We start from the raw sequence: 18,179 nt of genomic DNA, 5'->3' as shown, positions 1-18,179 counted from the left end.
GATGATTTCCTCCTGGGGGCTGTTGTCACACTAAGTGGCGTCATTTAAATGAGCGTTTCCCAGTGTTTTAGGCGGGTGACCCCATAACGCAAAGGTGTGTTGGGTTTCGACTGCATAATACATCATGCAGTCGAAAGTCAATTTGACACGTTCCACCAAAGTTTTCTTTGCCTTGTTTTCTTTGAATAATTTTAAAGAGTTGAAATTGTTCAACGGAATGGAAGAATTTAGAAGAGTCTAAAAAAAATCAACATAATTTTGTGTAGTAAAAATGCTCCTGCTCATTGGTGGAGTTAGTCCTCAAAAAGGCAGAGCGGGAAATAAAAAATGAACCCAGTGAAAGACAAAAAGAGACAAGCAGCAACCTACTGAACATCTGACGCACTGTGGGCTGGAACCACTTTAAATAACTATGTGGCCCCCTATGTCTTTCTGAATATGGATCAGTGTTATTGCTTTAGTTGGAGATCAAAGATTGTGTGTGTGTGTGGGTGTGCGTGTGTGTGTGAGTGTGTGTGTTAGAAAAAAACATGAAGTGGGTCATGGGCTGCTCCCCTTCCCAATGGCAGATTGTGCCGGCTCTGGACCAACTGGCCAGGAAGATCCTGTTAAATTTTTCACCATATTGCGATATTGAACGGTATTAAAATGCATGGAAAGAGGGAGGTCATTAATAAAATATAGCACAGTCACATATACACACACACACAAGAATATATATACACCAAAGAATATACACCAAAATATAACGAAGTTCATAATGTATGTTAATATATTTAAAATCTAACTGATGCATAATTATGGTAATTTAGCTGCAGTTTTCATTCATAATAAAACATGTTTAGGTTAAACATTTGAACTACTTATTGGGCATTAGAATATAAGTACATTTCAACTCATGATTTTTTCCTAATTTGCGCTGCTTTAATTTTGTTGGTTTACATCGATCTGTTCCAGCACAGAGGAAGAGAAGGAATCCCTCCATCCTCCATCCCGGCTCCGTGGTGGACGGAGCTCGCCTCGCTTCGCCTGCTTTGTTTTTCCCGAACTTCTACAGTGTTATTTCGGGAGACTTTAATTTATGCTAAGCCCGTATTTGCCCCTCTGCGTGGTGCGGTGACATAATGCAATAAGTCACACCAGACACTAACAATAGCCACAGGCCACTGGTCAGCTCTGTTTTTAGATGACTGTTGAGTCATTTGAAAAAAAAGATGTCTTGTTTGCTATTAAGTGCTTTGCCTTTACCAGCCCCGGGCCAGTGGCTGGCCAAGATAAATAACCTTCTTGCGATGTTAGCGGAATTATTTCCTGGCTAACAACTAAGCATGACAAGGGCTGCTGCACAGTGTTGTTTTAGCATTGCTCCCGATTTGGCTGTCAGAAGAAATGCTTGATAAAGACATTCGTGTTTTATAACTGCCCATAAACGCCCTGTCAACACAGCCCACTGAACTCTCTATGTCAAAGTATATGGCTCATGCACTGTAGGCGTCAGCAGAGGTATGGCATCTATACGGTGGAGATTCCCCATGAGGAAATGCACCAATCGTTACTCACCTCCGGTGATCCCACTAGCACCAGACTGAAAGGGTTGAAAATTAGATGGTTTAACATTAAGATACAGTACATCTCGAAAGAATGTATCAGGAAATGTTGTTAACAAGCCAGGAGATGACCAAAAATGAATATGGCGCTAGAATACTCAAGGAAAAGAACTGTTGAAATTATTTTTTGGGGCATTTTTAGGCCTTTGTTTTCAAAGGACTGATGAAGACATGAAAGGGGAGAGAGAGGTGGAATGCCAAGCAGCAAAGGGCAGCAGGTCGGAGTCGAACCTGCGGCCGCTGCGTCGAGGGGAAAACCCCCCCCGCTCCACCCACTGAGCTATCCTGGCCATACGTAAAGCCACTGTTAAACTCAACAGATACTTACTCAACAAATGTGAGCTTTCAGCACCACATACACAATAATGAAACAAGTCCTCCATACCGGATGATGATGATGATGATGATGATGATGATGATGAGGATGATTTTTCTGAACAATCACCTTTTTAAACATGCTTTAGATGGTTATGTTTAGGCACCAAAACTACTTACTTAAGTTTAGAAAAAGATGGTGGTTTGGGTTAAAATCATGTGGCATTGAACTCAACATTATAGTTTTAGTGCGTAGTTTCTGTCCCCCCCCCCCCCCCCCCCCCCATTCTAACCCTTGTGTTGTCCTCCCGGGTCAAAAACAGACAAAATCTTTAAATTTTTGTCCTTTTTCAGACTTTTTTAAACACTAGTTTAACACTACTTTTTTGAATTCATGGTCGATAACATTTATATATAGTCACACCTGATATTTGAGTTAAAAAAGGCAGAAATTATGAATTATTTTGACTGATATTTAAGATCAGATGAATGAAAGTGATCAATTGTATTTGCAAAGTGTGTGCGGAGAGTGTTGTACGGAATCCAATCCATTTTTTGTGGTAATTAGGTTAAAAAGAAACTCATATTTCAGATATAGACATTTTTTAAAGGGGTCAAACAGGAGGGGCAAGTAATGACATCAACAACACTGTCGGCGCGTCCACATGATGCGCCCTCACCCCTCCTACACGCAGTTACAGTTTTTTACAATTGCTATGACAGATTTTTCAATACATTTAACAAGTTTCCTAAACTCTTAACACCCCAACACACCCTAAACACACAATTGGCAAAACAGTTAATTTCATGCTCAAAATCACACATTGTAAACTAAACTCCAAAACTAATTTTCAAAATACAATAATACACTAACACAACACACTATGTCTAACAAAACACTGCAAACATGTTTCAAAATCAAATAATTATTCCAAACACTAACACATGTTCTCCTCCAACAGGAACATTTAGTCAATCATAACACAATGACAAAAAAAAACACTATCATCAGCTGACATTACAAAAACTTCATTATTTTAGATGTGTCAGGTATGCCCTTACACAATAGACAGTGTATTGCATTGATCAGAGATTGTGTTGCGCACATGCATTTTATTTCTTTTGTTGAAAAAATTCAATACAAAAAATGAATGACCATCTCAGAGTAGCTTCATAGAATGTACAGTTTATGGAAAAAAAAAAACAGAGACAGAATTGCTGCAGTAAAGACTTTATTTGCACATGGTGATGTTGGCTCCTCTCTGGCCCGGCACGGCCCTTTTTCCAATTATGTTTCTCCCACGGTGACGTCTTTTTTTTACCAAGTTGAAGCCAGCCTCATCAACATAGATAATTTCATGTGGGACTTGATTGGCCTCCAACTCCATGACTCTCTGAAAGTAATTAGACATTGTATGTAACTGTGCTGTACTGTATTTCTACTGTATGTCCTAATGTACTCCAGGTTTATAGAGTAGTTTACAGTAATGACTGTATTGCATACCTGGACGTATTGGTGACGGAATTCTTTGATGCGTTCAGTGTTCCTTTCAAAATGAACTTTGTACAGTTGTTTCATTCGGACTCTGTGTTTAGCTAGAGTCCGAGAAATGGATGTTATGCTGATTGCTGCAATGTTCCCAAAGACAAGGTTGTCCTCTACAACTCTGGACTGTATGTCCAGGCAGAAAGTCGCTCTAATACTGTAAATGGTAATTTTACAGTATGTACACTTTGCTGTAGGAGAAGCAATATCCTACATGTTGGTTTCTCTGAAAATACGGACAGTAGATGCCACTGTGTCCTGGCTGATTTTTGACTTTCCTCGTTCACCAGCCTCTCTCTATGATAGCCTGTGGTTTATGACATGGTCACTGATTGTAGCTCTTTTATGATCAGTTACCCTAGCTCTGTCCTTCTTTGAGCGCCAGCACGCATTCTAACTCCTCTTCCTTGTCCTGGTATTCGTCTTCCTCGCCCCCGTGCAGGCATTTCTTTCCTTTTTTCTTTGTGTTGCTTTAAATTGTTCCTTTTCCAGCCAGGACCAGCCCAAAGAGTCCTCTTTTAGAACATAGGATCATGTGATTGAAAGAACCTCAACACAGTGTGCTTCCTAGATGGGAATCAGCTGTGATTTCAACAATTGCATAGCTTCAATAAGCCGTTTCTCATTAGCAATGGAATAAAAGACAGGGAATATATTTGTTTTTCAATCCACAATATGAATAGTTGTTCACTTTGACTTTAATCTGTAAAGGTAGGTTTAGAACATAGTGTTATCTGTTCAGACATACAGTGTTAAAGCATTGGTTAATATGGCTGTAAAAATCTATTGTTTTGGTCTTGTTTGAGCTTGTGTGCAAAAGGAGTTTAAGCATTTTAAATTTGTGTTAATTGTATGCATTATGTGTTAAAGCAACAAGAAATGTGTTAACAGTATAGCTTACACATGAGGATGTAGTGCTAACTGTGTTAAGAAATTTGGAAAATTGTTAAAAGTATTGAAAAATCTGTCATAGCAATTGTAAAAAACTGTAATAGTAGCCAAGGAGGACACACAGGTTTAATAAACCATGATGGACTCGGGTTTCTGCGTGGGAATGTCGCCTGACGCCACAATCTCCTGAACATAGTCACACTGAGAAATCCAGAGAGAGTTGTGCGGCGCTGAAAGTCTTAATTGGCTTTGTAGCAACTCATTTGGCAACGGCTTGAATGTAATGGACGTTCATTTACGTAAAGTTATGCTCTAAAGCATTAAATGCTTTTCCGTTGGTTTCTTAAAGTCATAACATTTCATAAATAACTGGCCACTTATTTTTATACGTACCGGAACACGGAAATTGTCACCTTACTTTCTGCTTTGCTCCCATTAAAAGTTACTGGATGCCACTAGAGGGCACCACCGCTATGGATGTTAAAATGAGTCGTAATTGCTGCTTGAACGAATGACCTATGGAAGCAGGAGTTTTGCCATGAAAATGCCAATAAGCTGTAGCATAGCTGCTATCTTGGCTGTCAACATGTCATCTTCAGATATGCCACGCTGTGTATAATGCTGCCACAGCAATGGTTTTACTGTAAAGGCTTACTATGTGGATTAATTCCGGACTTTGTATACACTCTACATTCCTACTTGAGAAATTAGAAGCTAGGAGTAAAGCACGCCACCATCCTTTCCTTTCAACAATCAGTTTGTAAAGCTTAGGTATCTATCTGATGAACAGAGAGCAGTGAAGGACAAACTTTCCAAAACTACTAGCCCACTTAAAGAAAAAAGGGCCCTCAAGGCTAGTTTGTCTTTCTGCTTCGAATCATCCAAGGGGTTCAGCATTATGTTATAAAAATGACCTTAGCGGAAATTTGATTTTCAAAAGGCATGGAAGTATGGAATCGACATTGATGCCCGATGTTGATACCATGTTGCAAGGTCTTATGACAGTGAAGCCTTTTCACAACAGTGTATTTATTCATTTTTACAACATATTATTGTTCGCTAGGTTTAAATAAGTTAACCTTCACTTTAAAACTTTAGTTTAAAAAAATCCGCTTATACGATTGCACATGTAGAAATGATGAAAAGTTCCTTCTTCTTTGTCTCAGCTTCTCTCTCCCGTACATCTTCTCTGACTCGCCAATGGTCAGACGCAATATCTTTTAGTGTGTTTTTTTTTTTCTGTGCAGTGCTAACAGAAGGCAAACATAAAAAGAAAAAGATTTAAGATAGGCGCAGAAGTCATAAAAAAATATTAACTTGAAAAATGATATTACACTAGTACAGTAATCTCAGCAAAGTCAAGGGAAGAACATCATTTTGATAGAAATGAAAATGTTTAATGGTGAGAAAGTTTGGCAGTTAGAGCAGCTGAATAAAATAAATAAATAAAAAATTTTCAATGTTTCTTCATAAACTCTTTGGTTGTCTTTGTCATCTTAAGCCAACCAGGTTGCATCCATCACAGCGAAGACGTGCCTTATGGGAACATAAATGTGTCGTAACAATAACAAATCTGTCTTGACTTATTCACTTTACTTTATTCCAACCAACATGGACAGGTAGTGTGCCCTGTGTGTGGTAAAATGCCATTCAATTGCTTTTTGTAACATATTAACCGGGATTGCTGTAAAACTGTTGAGAGTAAAAAATAAATGTAACCGTCCTGCATCCTTTCTTAACACATCTCAACGTTAAATCAACGTCTGGATGATAACTCGGCATTTAGTTCCCCAGATCCAAAGAGGCAGTTTTCTAATGTTGGCTCAAAGGCTTTGCAGTAGAAATCCACTAACCTCTAAATATCTTAGTTTTGACTGTATGTGGTCTAAGTGGTCATTTTCATAATGATTCAGGCTGACATATTACTGTAATTACTGAACGCGAGAAGAATGTTCGTTTGTGGGTCCAAAGTGGCTCACTGAGGTCTGCTTTGATGGTTTATGTTTGATTTCTTGCCCGGGCACAAAGAAGCAAGATTACAGAGGAATTAGGCCACTAGTTGAAGGAATAAGCCTTTGTGATCATGAAAAAACCCAGTCAGTCAATGCCATCGCACATACACATTTTAGTGAGTGAAACGGTCTAAAATAGCAGTGTTACATTATATGAGTCGATGCTTGACAAATCTCTCCCCATCAACCTTAGTTAAAATAACTTTGGTCTGTAGATTCTGCCAGCAGGGAGACCTATACAGTCATTAGGAGGCTGGATTTAAATATAGACAAAATGTATCTTTACTGGCAGCGGCTGAAGAATGATTCAGTTTGCATGAGAAAGAGCGCCTGGACAGATGGTCCTGGGTACACGTGCCCTATTAACTCTCTGCATTATAATGCTTTGTATCGGAGATCTCATTTGGATCCATTGTTGAAAACAAAAAAGAGACATGATGGTTTGAAGGAAAAGGAAAACAGTGGGGATATTTGGTCACAAGTACAAGTTACAAAGGGCATCTGTTTGAACATGCTCCTCAACATCTTGCATAAGCTGCCTTAATTGTGTTGGTGCACAGCGACGCAATCAGTGATAGCAGAGCAGAGGCCACTGGGGTGATGGGGGGGGTCAGTACAGAACAAATTCTCACAACGATTGATGAGTTACACCAGAGACAAAGCATTTATCCTTTACCTCTTTTTCTGCTTGTAGCTATATGTGGCTTTTTTTCTAAAAAGAGTGTAGCCAACTATTTTTTGGTTACCAGATGCACGAGTGTAATCCTGGGACAGCACACCTTGGGAAAAGATATTGCAACAGGATGAACACATTGTTAATGGAGGGCAGACGTTGTCAACAGGTGGCTGTGACGTGGTTATGCGGGGGACAGGAACTCATTTCTGGGGTTAGGGTGTAGCCAGGGGATATCCGACTGATACTTCCTCTTCTGGCGTCTGCAATTGTTTACAGCCAATACTTCATGCAGGTGTTTTAGGTCCAGATGATATTGCAGTTAATCTGTTTGAACATATGTATGAACATGAATGCAGATACATTTAAAAAAAGAATGAAGAAGCCAATAACCAATGGGTTCAGAGATTGCCTTTCGGCCTGTGAGTTCCGCCCTTTGCTGCGCTCCACAGGGACTGTACCTTCATGCAACCAAAGCTCCCCCAAATGGGATTGGTCAATACTACCCAGACTACAAACGGAAACCAGAACACTTCCAATACCAACATCTTGTCCCGTTGCCGACATATTCTGCATTTTTCTGCACCTACTGTAACATACCAGCCAAAAGTTTGGAGTTTCTTAGACACTCCCATTGCACTCCATTGTAGACAGAATACCAGCTGAGACCAGTTGCATTGTTTTTTTAACCAGGGCAGTTTTCAGATTACATTATGTTCTTACATAATTGCAAAAGGGTTCTCCACTGTTTTCTCGGTTATTTTTTAAAATGATATTAAATGAGTAATGCATTAGCTTTTGGAACATTGGATGAACTGTTGCTGATGTACAGTATATATTGCATTAAAGATCAGCCCCCCCCCCCCACACTCAGATCAGCTGGTATTCAGTCTATAATGGAGTGGTATGGAAATGTATAAGTGACCCCAAACTTTTAACAGGTAGTGTATGTATTTATTGAGATTAAGCTGAAGGGAAAGTTATTTACTTTGCGTTTTTGTAGTGTCATAAACCAAAGAGAAAAACGTAAATGTGTGTGCTAAATTTCAAGTCATCTTATTCAAAACACAAATTGCGGTCCCGTTTCAGTTCTATTGCCATCCAATGCTAATGAAATCACCAAAAGTAAACTGAGCTAAACTGAAAAAATGCGTACCTTTCCAGTAATAATTTCGGAGGAAGTTAAACACAAAGTTTGTGAAATAAAACTGTCCCTAAACGTCCCACTCAAACACAATCCCTTACATATATCTCACTATTATTATTAAATTTAATGTTTACCAATAAAAAATAGACATTCTTACAGGTTACAGGAATTTACTTACATTGTCCTGTTGATGATTTAGCATAACCACATGCATAGTGCTCTATGAGTTCCCTGACCCGCTGGGAGAAGGGGCCAGGTCGGGATATTCTAAGAGCAAACTGTCTTTATGAGGGAGGTGCAGCGTGGTTGGATCCCTACCAAAGCATTTTTCCCCGAAATGTAACTACCAATTGAACGAGTTGAACAATTGAACAGTCTTTCCAATTTTTCTGACAATCCAATTAGTGTAATCTTGGATTCATTTGAAGAAACGTCGTTGCAGTGTTTGATTACAGATGAAAGTGTACAAGGTGTTGCGTTATTGTATTGGTAATGTACTGTGAAATGCACAGTGTTTGCGACAGGTCTACTTCGGGATCGCAACTCTGCCACATTTGTTCAGAATCAATGCACCTATTTAAATTACAGCGAAATGCTGAGTCAGACAAATGGGATATGGTATTGGTGGTATGTTGCCCAATAACTATGATCCTCAAACAATGGATGCAAAGGAAAATGTATATAGGACTATTATTCTTCATGAACGTTTTTGGCTGCATTAAAAAGGCAAAATGATAAACACACTAGTGTGCATCCACCTCTATCGACAACTGTTCCTCTCTGTGGCTCCTATGGAAAATCCAATTTTACACACCACGGCCTTTGTAGATTACTTTCTATTTCCTTCAACCAATTTTTATGAAGACATTGTGATTTTATTAACCAGTAAATACAGTTCTGTGTCACATAGTATGCATAGACATACATAAAAATCCATCAAACAGTGGCTGAGAGACGGAGATGCAAACATTAAATTCGAGCAGTTAGTTCAAACTTCTTGTGGTGTACTGTATCCTTTCCATAGTCATAACCCCCCCCCACCCCCAGCACCACTTTCACAAGACTCCCACAACTGCTTGCTGATAAAATTGTGCCTTACCACTGCATGGATATAACATTCAGAATTATAATGTCCCTTATTTACAGTTTTTGTACGATTGCTATGACAATCTTTTCAATACTTTTCACAACTTTCCTAGACTCTTAACACAGTTCGCACAACATCTGTCTGTGTAGGCTATACAGTTAACACATTTCTTGTTGCTTTGACACAAAATGCCTTCAGTTAACACAAAATGTAAAATGCTTGTAACATCTTTTACACACAAGCTCAACCAAGACCATAAAAAGGGATTTTTACTGACAAATTTGCAAATGCTTTCACACTTTAAGTCAGAACAGATAACCTCATGTTCTAAACCTAACTTAGGCTAAAGTCAAAGAGAACAGCTGTTCACATTGTAAATTGAAACACAAATATATCCCCTGCATTTTACATGTATTGTATTGTTACAGTAGATGAGGGAAACCGCTGATTGAAGTTATGCAGATAGATAAATCCCAGCTGATTCCCATCTAGAAAGCACACTCCGGGGTTGAGGTTCTTTCCATCACATGACCATCTGTTATTACAGTATTCTTTACATGTTACAGTGAGTGTTGTACTTTGACAGTAAGGATTACAGTAACCAAAGTGACCAATCAAATCAAATCAATCAAAGTACCAGGACAATTCTGTCTCTGTTTCCCTATTTTCATAAACCGTACATTCTGTCTCTATCTGTTGTAAGTCGAGTGCAGATGTGAGTCTGGGCATGCTCAGATTTAAACCGGTTACGACATAACTGTCATACTGAAATTTTGTGAAATCCACGAAATAATAAACTTTTCTCATTACAAAAAATAACAGAAGATGGAAATCATTTCAAAAACGTTGTAGCCATCTATGGCTGTTTGGTTGCTAACGTTAGCTCAAAACAACATTCAGCTGACAGCCTTTGTTGTGTTGGATGCTAGCTTGTAAATAGACAGACAGATATTTATTGATCTAAAAAATATGGGAAATGATGGTGTTACAGCAGGAAACATACATTAGTCACACAGCACAGAATATAAATATAAATGGGATACAATATACACTCACCGGCCACTTTATGAGGTACCCCATGCTAGTAACGGGGTTGGACCCCCTTTTGCCTTCAGAACTGCCTCAATTCTTCGTGGCATAGATTCAACAAGGTGCTGGAAGCATTCCTCAGGGAGTTTGGTCCATATTGACATGATGGCATCACACAGTTGCCGCAGATTTGTCGGCTGCACATCCATGATGCGAATCTCCCGTTCCACCACATCCCAAAGATGCTCTATTGGATTGAGATCTGGTGACTGTGGAGGCCATTTGAGTACAGCGAACTCATTGTCATGTTCAAGAAACCAGTCTGTGATGATTCCAGCTTTATGACATGGCGCATTATCCTGCTGAAAGTAGCCATCAGAAGTTGGGTACATTATGGTCATAAAGGGATGGACATGGTCAGCAACAATACTCAGGTAGGCTGTGGCGTTGCAACAATGCTCAATTGGTACCAAGGGGCCCAAAGAGTGCCAAGAAAATATTCCCCACACCATGACACCACCACCACCAGCCTGAACCGTTGATACAAGGCAGGATGGATCCATGCTTTCATGTTGTAGACGCCAAATTCTGACCCTACCATCCGACTGTCGCAGCAGAAATCGAGACTCATCAGACCAGGCAACGTTTTTCCAATCTTCTATTGTCCAATTTCGATGAGCTTGTGCAAATTGTAGTCTCAGTTTCCTGTTCTTAGCTGAAAGGAGTGGCACCCGATGTGGTCTTCTGCTGCTGTAGCCCATCTGCCTCAAAGTTGGACGTACTGTGCGTTCAGAGATGCTCTTCTGCCCACCTTGGTTGTAACGGGTGGTTATTTGAGTCACTGTTGCCCTTCTATCAGCTCGAACCAGTCTGGCCATTCTCCTCTGACCTCTGGCATCAACAAGGCATTTCCGCCCACAGAACTGCCGCTCACTGGATGTTTTTTCTTTTTCGGACCATTCTCTGTAAACCCTAGAGATGGTTGTGCGTGAAAATCCCAGTAGATTAGCAGTTTCTGAAATACTCAGACCAGCCCTTCTGGCACCAACAATCATGCCACGTTCAAAGTCACTCAAATCACCTTTCTTCCCCATACTGATGCTCGGTTTGAACTGCAGGAGATTCTCTTGACCATGTCTACATGCCTAAATGCACTGAGTTGCCGCCATTTGATTGGCTGCTTAGAAATTAAGTGTTAACGAGCAGTTGGACAGGTGTTCCTAATAAAGTGGCCGGTGAGTGTACATTACATACATAAAATAAGCATGAAATAATAATGATAGGAATAAAAATATTAGAACAGATATTTGAATATATACAGGATGGGAAAACAAAATGTGCAACTGCTTAAATAGTAAGCTAAAATGTAAATAAACCAGTTGTGCAGGTTGCACTTTGTGAGTATCAGGGTCCTATCTAGCACCCACTGATGACATGTTAAAGAGTTTTATTGGCTGTGGTAGGAATGATTTCCAGCCAGCAGTGGACCAACGTTAAGGAAGTCCTTTTTTATTGTATTGATATTACAGAAGTCTCTCGTTAGCATCTTATATGCTACTTGTCGCAAAGCGACGCATTCAGCACTCGACTCACATCGGGCAGTGACACATTCTATAACGCTACGTTGAAATGTTCAATCATTTTTGTATTGGATTTCTGCAGCAAGAGAAACAAAATGCAGCATTTACTAAACCCAAGTAAACAAAAATGTAGAGAGGCGTCAAGATAAACTGCAGTGTAAAACACAATCTATGGTCAACACAATATTCTAATATCTATTGTATAAGGCCAGACCTGACACATATAAAATCATGCGGTTTCTGTAATTCCCCCTGATATTAGTGTTTTTATGACATTGTGCAATGACTGACTAAATGTTACCATTGGGGGAATTATGTGATTTTGGGACATGTTTGCAGTCTTTTGGTAGACATAGTGTATTGTATTAGTGTATTATTGTGTATTATTAGTGTTGGAGTTTAGTTTACAATGTTTGATTTTGAGCATGAAGTGAACCATTTTGCCAGTTGTGTGTTGTAGTTGTGTTGGTGTGTTAAGTATTGAAAAAATTGTCATAGCAATCGTAAAAAAACTGAATGTCATGTGAAGGCGGCGAGAGCACTCTCTGGAGAGTATTAAGTGTGGATCTTGTATCACATAGAGCAGAAGAATAAAAGCTGTCATCTGTAAGAGCAACGCTGAAATTGTATGGCAATGAAAAATTGAGCAAATATATAATGCAAACCGGAAACGATTGTTGCGTGTCATCACCTTCTCTGTCATGTTTCCTTCTACCTCCTATAAATATAAATTGTCTAAAAATATGATATCTCTAGTGATGTGATGGAGGCTCCTCCCTGCCCTGCTCCAACTGTGATCTTTTTTTCTTGCATTGACATTTTATGTTTTTGAATAGTTCTACGTAAAGACTATTATATACAGATAGACGAGTATAGCAGGAAAGTGCCACATATGAAAAGAAAAACCTCAAGTGTAGAAAACTATAATTAATGCTGATGTTTCTATACAGTCCGCAACAGCTCGCTGAAGGTTTGATAAGTACCAATGACGTGAGTCATACGCTTTTCAATTCAATTTTATTTATAGTCAAATCACTTTCCAGATAACGCATATCTAGACCAGACTCTGATCTACAGAGACCCAACATTTCTGCCCAAGTTCAAGCATTTGGTGTGTCAAAGGCGAGGAGAAACCTCCTTTAAACAGGCCGACTCTGGCACTCGGTGGGCAGCCATGTGCAGCTGCTGGTTGGGACTGAGAGACACAGATATACAGGAAAATGATTCACAATAATTATAGCAGTGGGTATGATGAACAGTGGTTATCATGGTAACACCAAAGATAACACAACTATGGCTAGAAATAATAGTAGTAGCAGTGCAGGGCATTGCAGGGCGTTGGGCATTCACCATGGCAGCAGCTGCAGCCACCATCCTGGTGCCTCCACAATCCAAGGAAATCTATGGCATCAGATAACGAGAATGACATGCTAAATAACGCTGTGCACTACCATCATCAAAACACCAAATGACTCGCCAAAAAGCTTTTCTGGAGTCTAATGTGAACAAGTTTTTTTTGGTTGCCTTTGAATAATTGTTTGAGTCATTAAGAGGTAAAGTTATCCCCTAATAATAAAAAGGAAGTAACAAAGAAAAGGAGGCACTTTTCTACACTATGAACTAGACTGTCAATTATGGTTGTGCTGCAGGAGTTACTTTAAGAGGAAGTATTCAATTAACATGCAATATTCAACATCAACTTAGTAATGTATAGTAGCAAGACGTATCCTAAAATCTATCTATCTATCTATCTATCTATCTATCATGTCTATTCTACACTCTTCATCACTGTCTTACTCTTTCTCCTTCCTTGCTTTACCCCTACACGGGGTGTGTGTCAAGTGATGAACCGTGCTCCATTAGCCTGGCTCACCTTCGCGAGCAGCCTGGCACTGTGAAAAGTGATTAAGCACACTTTCCACTGTGTAACATACTAATTTAGTAAAAAGGCCCAAAGCATAGCAGCTCCCTTCAGTGATCATATTTTTCACAGTAATTAGTGTGGCATTTTTGTCTCCTATGAGAGCAATCCATTTTAGCTATTATAAAAGGCTTCTTTGTTTAAAAGTGCTCATTTGTTTCACAGGCATATTGTTTGGATCACAAAAGCAAAGATTTGCCCAAGATTCTTGTTGGATGTCTGTACTTTGTGTTGTTTTTTTTCAGAATTGTTACCCTTTGTTCAGGCTTTTGTCCTTTTGATAACTATCACAGCTCTTCTGAGTGCACATACTGAGCTTTGTAGCATCTTTAAATTCACTCTTTTGGTTTGGGGCCCACAGCTTTCCTGTTTCGCTCCATCCCCACAGCTCTCGTCATCGTCGTTTCCAGATGCAGCAGGTAGCTGTTTTTGCTAAAATTAGCAACTAGTGTTGGTCAGCTAGATAGCCAGATTCTCTCTATATGCTAAAAGGAGAGGTAATACTGGACTTTCATTAATCACGTGGACCGAAACACAACTTATATTCACATGCATGAAGAAGGTGTGGGACACTCTGATGACTCAAAAGAAGCATTTAATGGAATCTCAATTGAGGAGAAATGTAGGCAGACAGTACAGTTTAACCCTGATCATGTCGTACCTTCCCCAACTTCTGAACTTTCTGTCTTCCTGCAGGTGTATTTAAAGTCATGATCAAGATATTAAGCTGAACCTTCAATGCAAACAAAGATATTGCAGATGCCGTAAACATGTGTGGTTACCTAAATCATGAACCCAAACACCTCAGCACAGACAGAAATCACTGTTGGCCTGACCATACTGCAGTAGAGCTAATCCTTATGTGTGTGTGCATTAATATGAGTAGGTGCTATGTGGTAACCTGCTCCATGATCTTTGCATGATGGGAGCGCTTGAGGTCTGTCTCATCATACAGCTGATATGTTTCCTGTCCTCTATGGAGAAAGAGTTTAACTTCTATTTTGCATGAGAATAGTATCTTCAGCCAGCCGTACCTCCGAAGCAAGGTCTACACAACATTCCTGGATAGGTGAAAATCTTTCTCTGGTTTATTGGCATTTCTTTGAACCAATCACAATTGTCGTGGGCGGCGCTAAGCTCCGGTGCATCTGCACTCGAGAAGGAACTTGTTTTGTTGACATGTGGGCGGAGGGAGGTTGTGTTTGCGTGTGTGATAAACATAAAAAAGTACCTGCACAATCGCGTGTACTATAGTATAATATATAAACGTTGTTGGTCTGGACTAGCCTTAAGACAAGTTATGAGGTTATGTTGGACACTGACCTGAATAAGACATGAGGTACCACTGTATTTGCATACATAGCATGACTTAGCATGAGTCCACAATCAGGAGGACCTAATCAACGTCCTGTGTCTGCTGGATGTGTACATAGGAAACTGTTGCAAACACATTTGCCATATCAACTTAAAAGGTGATAATATGTCAGTGTTTAGTTCACAGCTTGTTTACACTGCCCCCAAGTGGCCAAAGAATCAGTTATTGCAGGTTTGATGTTACTGCACAACTTGCACAGATCTAATAACCCTCAGATGGTGTGTTATGTTGATGTGAGTCACACTCGCATCCAGAGCTCTCCACAGACTGGAGAATGGAAGCATCAAAGAATCCCTGAGTTCTGACTCACTACCAGATTGGGGAGGCTTACTTTAGCTTACTGAGTGCCAATTTAGTTTAGCCAAAGCAAGATTAGACCACGTCACACTAATGGAAACAAATCCATATAAGTATTCTAGGATATTCCTACAGGGATGGAGAATCAGTGCAGTGTCTCTGCTGTCTATAGTAGCATTATGTACGTATATAATATGACTGTACACAGTACTGGTTGAGTATATATTCCACCTGCTTGTGATATCTCCTGAAGCAAAAACATAAAACTGTGTCGTTGTCATTCGTCTCATTTGGTCTGTGATCAGGCCCGCTTTAGTTTGGGAGAACAGCTGCTCAGAGCCGAGCTGCTTCTCATAACGCAATCAGAAAATCAACACATTTCCGGACTCCCCAGGTGGTTTGACCTGCCGCAAACATTGCAATTGCATAACAGGCGACTGGAAACAGTGGGTGTTTTCGGAGGTAAAGTACTACGCACATCGAGTTTCCTCTCAGAGCATTTTAGACTCAGCCTACTGAGAATAATTGCACAGGAGCTTATTTATTTGCCTTGTCTGATGCTGCGAACAAACGGCAACTCTAGGAGGCAGAATATTTCACAAAAAAAAAAAATGAAGAACTTAAAATTTCTATTTATTTGACATCACACACACTGTAAAAAACACCTTGTCAGTGACAGTAGTGTGCTAATGGAAGTGCAGAGATTGAATACATTCTTCTACTTCTTTCTGGACAATGGAGGTTTTTCTTTTTATATCTTTTAACCACATGCAAATCTGTCTGTCTGGATTATGATTATCCTTCACAAAGCCTGAACTATGGGCTACTGTTTTACCATGAATGTTGAGGAATATTTGCCATCTCTTGCTCATTGTTATCCATGGTAATATTGTGTTTTATGTTGTTCAGGAGAGTTAGGGTGTTATAGAAGGAGAGGACAGGAAGAAGAGTGATGGCAGGATGAGCTTTCCTCCAGACTCCCAACCTCTAGTACGAGTTCTCCTCCTTCTTACAAATCCCAACAGGGCTTAGGAATCGACACCACATTGTGCGGAGTATTTCGGAACTAATCCGCCATACGTTGTTGGTTAACGGCGTTAACGGGAGCATATTCTACATATTGAGGTTGGAAATTGTTGCTTTGAGGAAAATGTTTCAACAACCGATGCTGTACAGACATCCGTGTGCCTCTAAGGATGAATCATAATAACTTTGGAGATGCTTTAGCTTTTCATCTAGCGCCATTATCATGGCTTGGATTTGGAAGTTGTCCAAGACGTTGGTTTATACAAATGCCTGCAAAGGTCATTAGATTTTATCAGCTTCTGATTTGCTGAGGCAAATCATTAATTCATTCATTCATTCAATCTTTATTTAACCAAGATTAAAAAAAACTCCTTGAGATTAAAAATCTCTTTTACAAGAGTGTCCTGGCAAGTGGCAGCAGCACGGTGTCAAATAGACACAAAGACACTTACATATAAATACATAAAAACACGTTCAGCCATATGCAAACAACGTCCTCATAAAAAACCTGGGTCCAAAATCAATTTAAAAACAGTGACATGCAGATTGACTTTCTGCAAGGTCCTTTTAAAAAGCCTTTAAAAGAATAAAGTGAGACCAACTCCTTCAACTGGAGTTCACTCTGAAGCTGATTTCATGCACATGGGGTTGCAACAATAAAAGCTTTTTTGCAAAAGTCAGTGCAGGCCTGCATGCTAACACACTGAGCTAAGATCAGCTAGCCTTAAGGGATGATTCCGGCGCAAAATGAACCTAGGGGTTAATAACACATGTAGCGAGTAGACCGTTCTCTGCGGTATGTTTTTAGGCAAATGGAATGTGTCTGTAGGTTGAAACAAGCTGGCGCAAACCGCTGATTACCTTATAACGCTAGTAACCAGGGCATGGAGGAAGTAAAAATAAATCACTATTTTATACCACTATCAAGGTGTCCAGCACACTGCAGTGCACAGTGAAGTGACTAATCAAACACACCTGACAGGTGCATGCTGGGTTTGGCTAACATGCTAAATGCTGATGGTGGATCCTCCAGCGGTGACTTCTGTGTTCACAGAGGAAACGGTACCGTTGTGTGTGTGTGTGTGTGTGTGAGTGAGACAGTTCATCTCAGTCACGGCGACTGCAGAGCCTCATTCAGCTCAAAGTGTTTGAAAACTTTGAGGAGCGCAGTGTGACAGTGAGGCTGGGACTAAATCCTGGGACAGAGAGGCTGACTGCAGCAGAGAATGAACAAGCAGAGAAGTTGAACCTGGAGCAGAGTGAGGAGTCCTTTGCAGTGTGTGTTATGTGTCCTGTTCAGACAGGTGAGTACAACAAACTCGCTGCGATGGTTGGAACACAACATAGCATTGTGTGCATGTGTTCACTACAAGTTGTGCAAAATCTGTGCAATCTCTCCTTTGGCTTAATTGTGTTGGCTCTGTGTTGTCTGCTTGGGTGATTTAATTCTTCTGTTAAATTCTATAACAAGTGTCCTGTTATTAACTTTATGTAGCTTAATAATGTTTGCTGCACCCGCCGTGGTGTCCATGGATATTTTATTTATTGTTGGTCATTCATTCCCTAATTCTGCGAGTTTTGTATCTTTTCTGGTGAATTCTTAGGAAGGCAGTTGCCTAATTTATAATTAGTTGTGTACAAAGGCTGCAAAGTGGCATCTAAAGAAAAAAAGT

General features: G+C 39.9%; 1 long non-coding RNA gene across 1 annotated transcript in view; it reads right to left on the bottom strand.

Annotated features, from left to right (window-relative positions):
• LOC116689412 (uncharacterized) overlaps nucleotides 1-17,425 on the bottom strand; it is a 33,140-nt gene extending 15,715 nt beyond the window's left edge. Inside the window, exons 1-2 of the long non-coding RNA XR_004331984.1 lie at nucleotides 17,415-17,425; nucleotides 13,685-13,689 (exon numbers count right to left, since the gene is read on the bottom strand). This is a non-coding gene — a long non-coding RNA (uncharacterized LOC116689412). The remainder of the gene's footprint in view (nucleotides 1-13,684; nucleotides 13,690-17,414) is intronic.
• Between the last annotated feature and the right edge of the window lie 754 nt (nucleotides 17,426-18,179).

The sequence above is a fragment of the Etheostoma spectabile genome, chromosome 1 (assembly GCF_008692095.1).
Source record: "Etheostoma spectabile isolate EspeVRDwgs_2016 chromosome 1, UIUC_Espe_1.0, whole genome shotgun sequence".
Classification (NCBI taxonomy): domain Eukaryota; kingdom Metazoa; phylum Chordata; class Actinopteri; order Perciformes; family Percidae; genus Etheostoma; species Etheostoma spectabile.
Note: the sequence above shows the minus strand (reverse complement) of the source record. Positions and strands in the feature narration are given on the sequence as shown.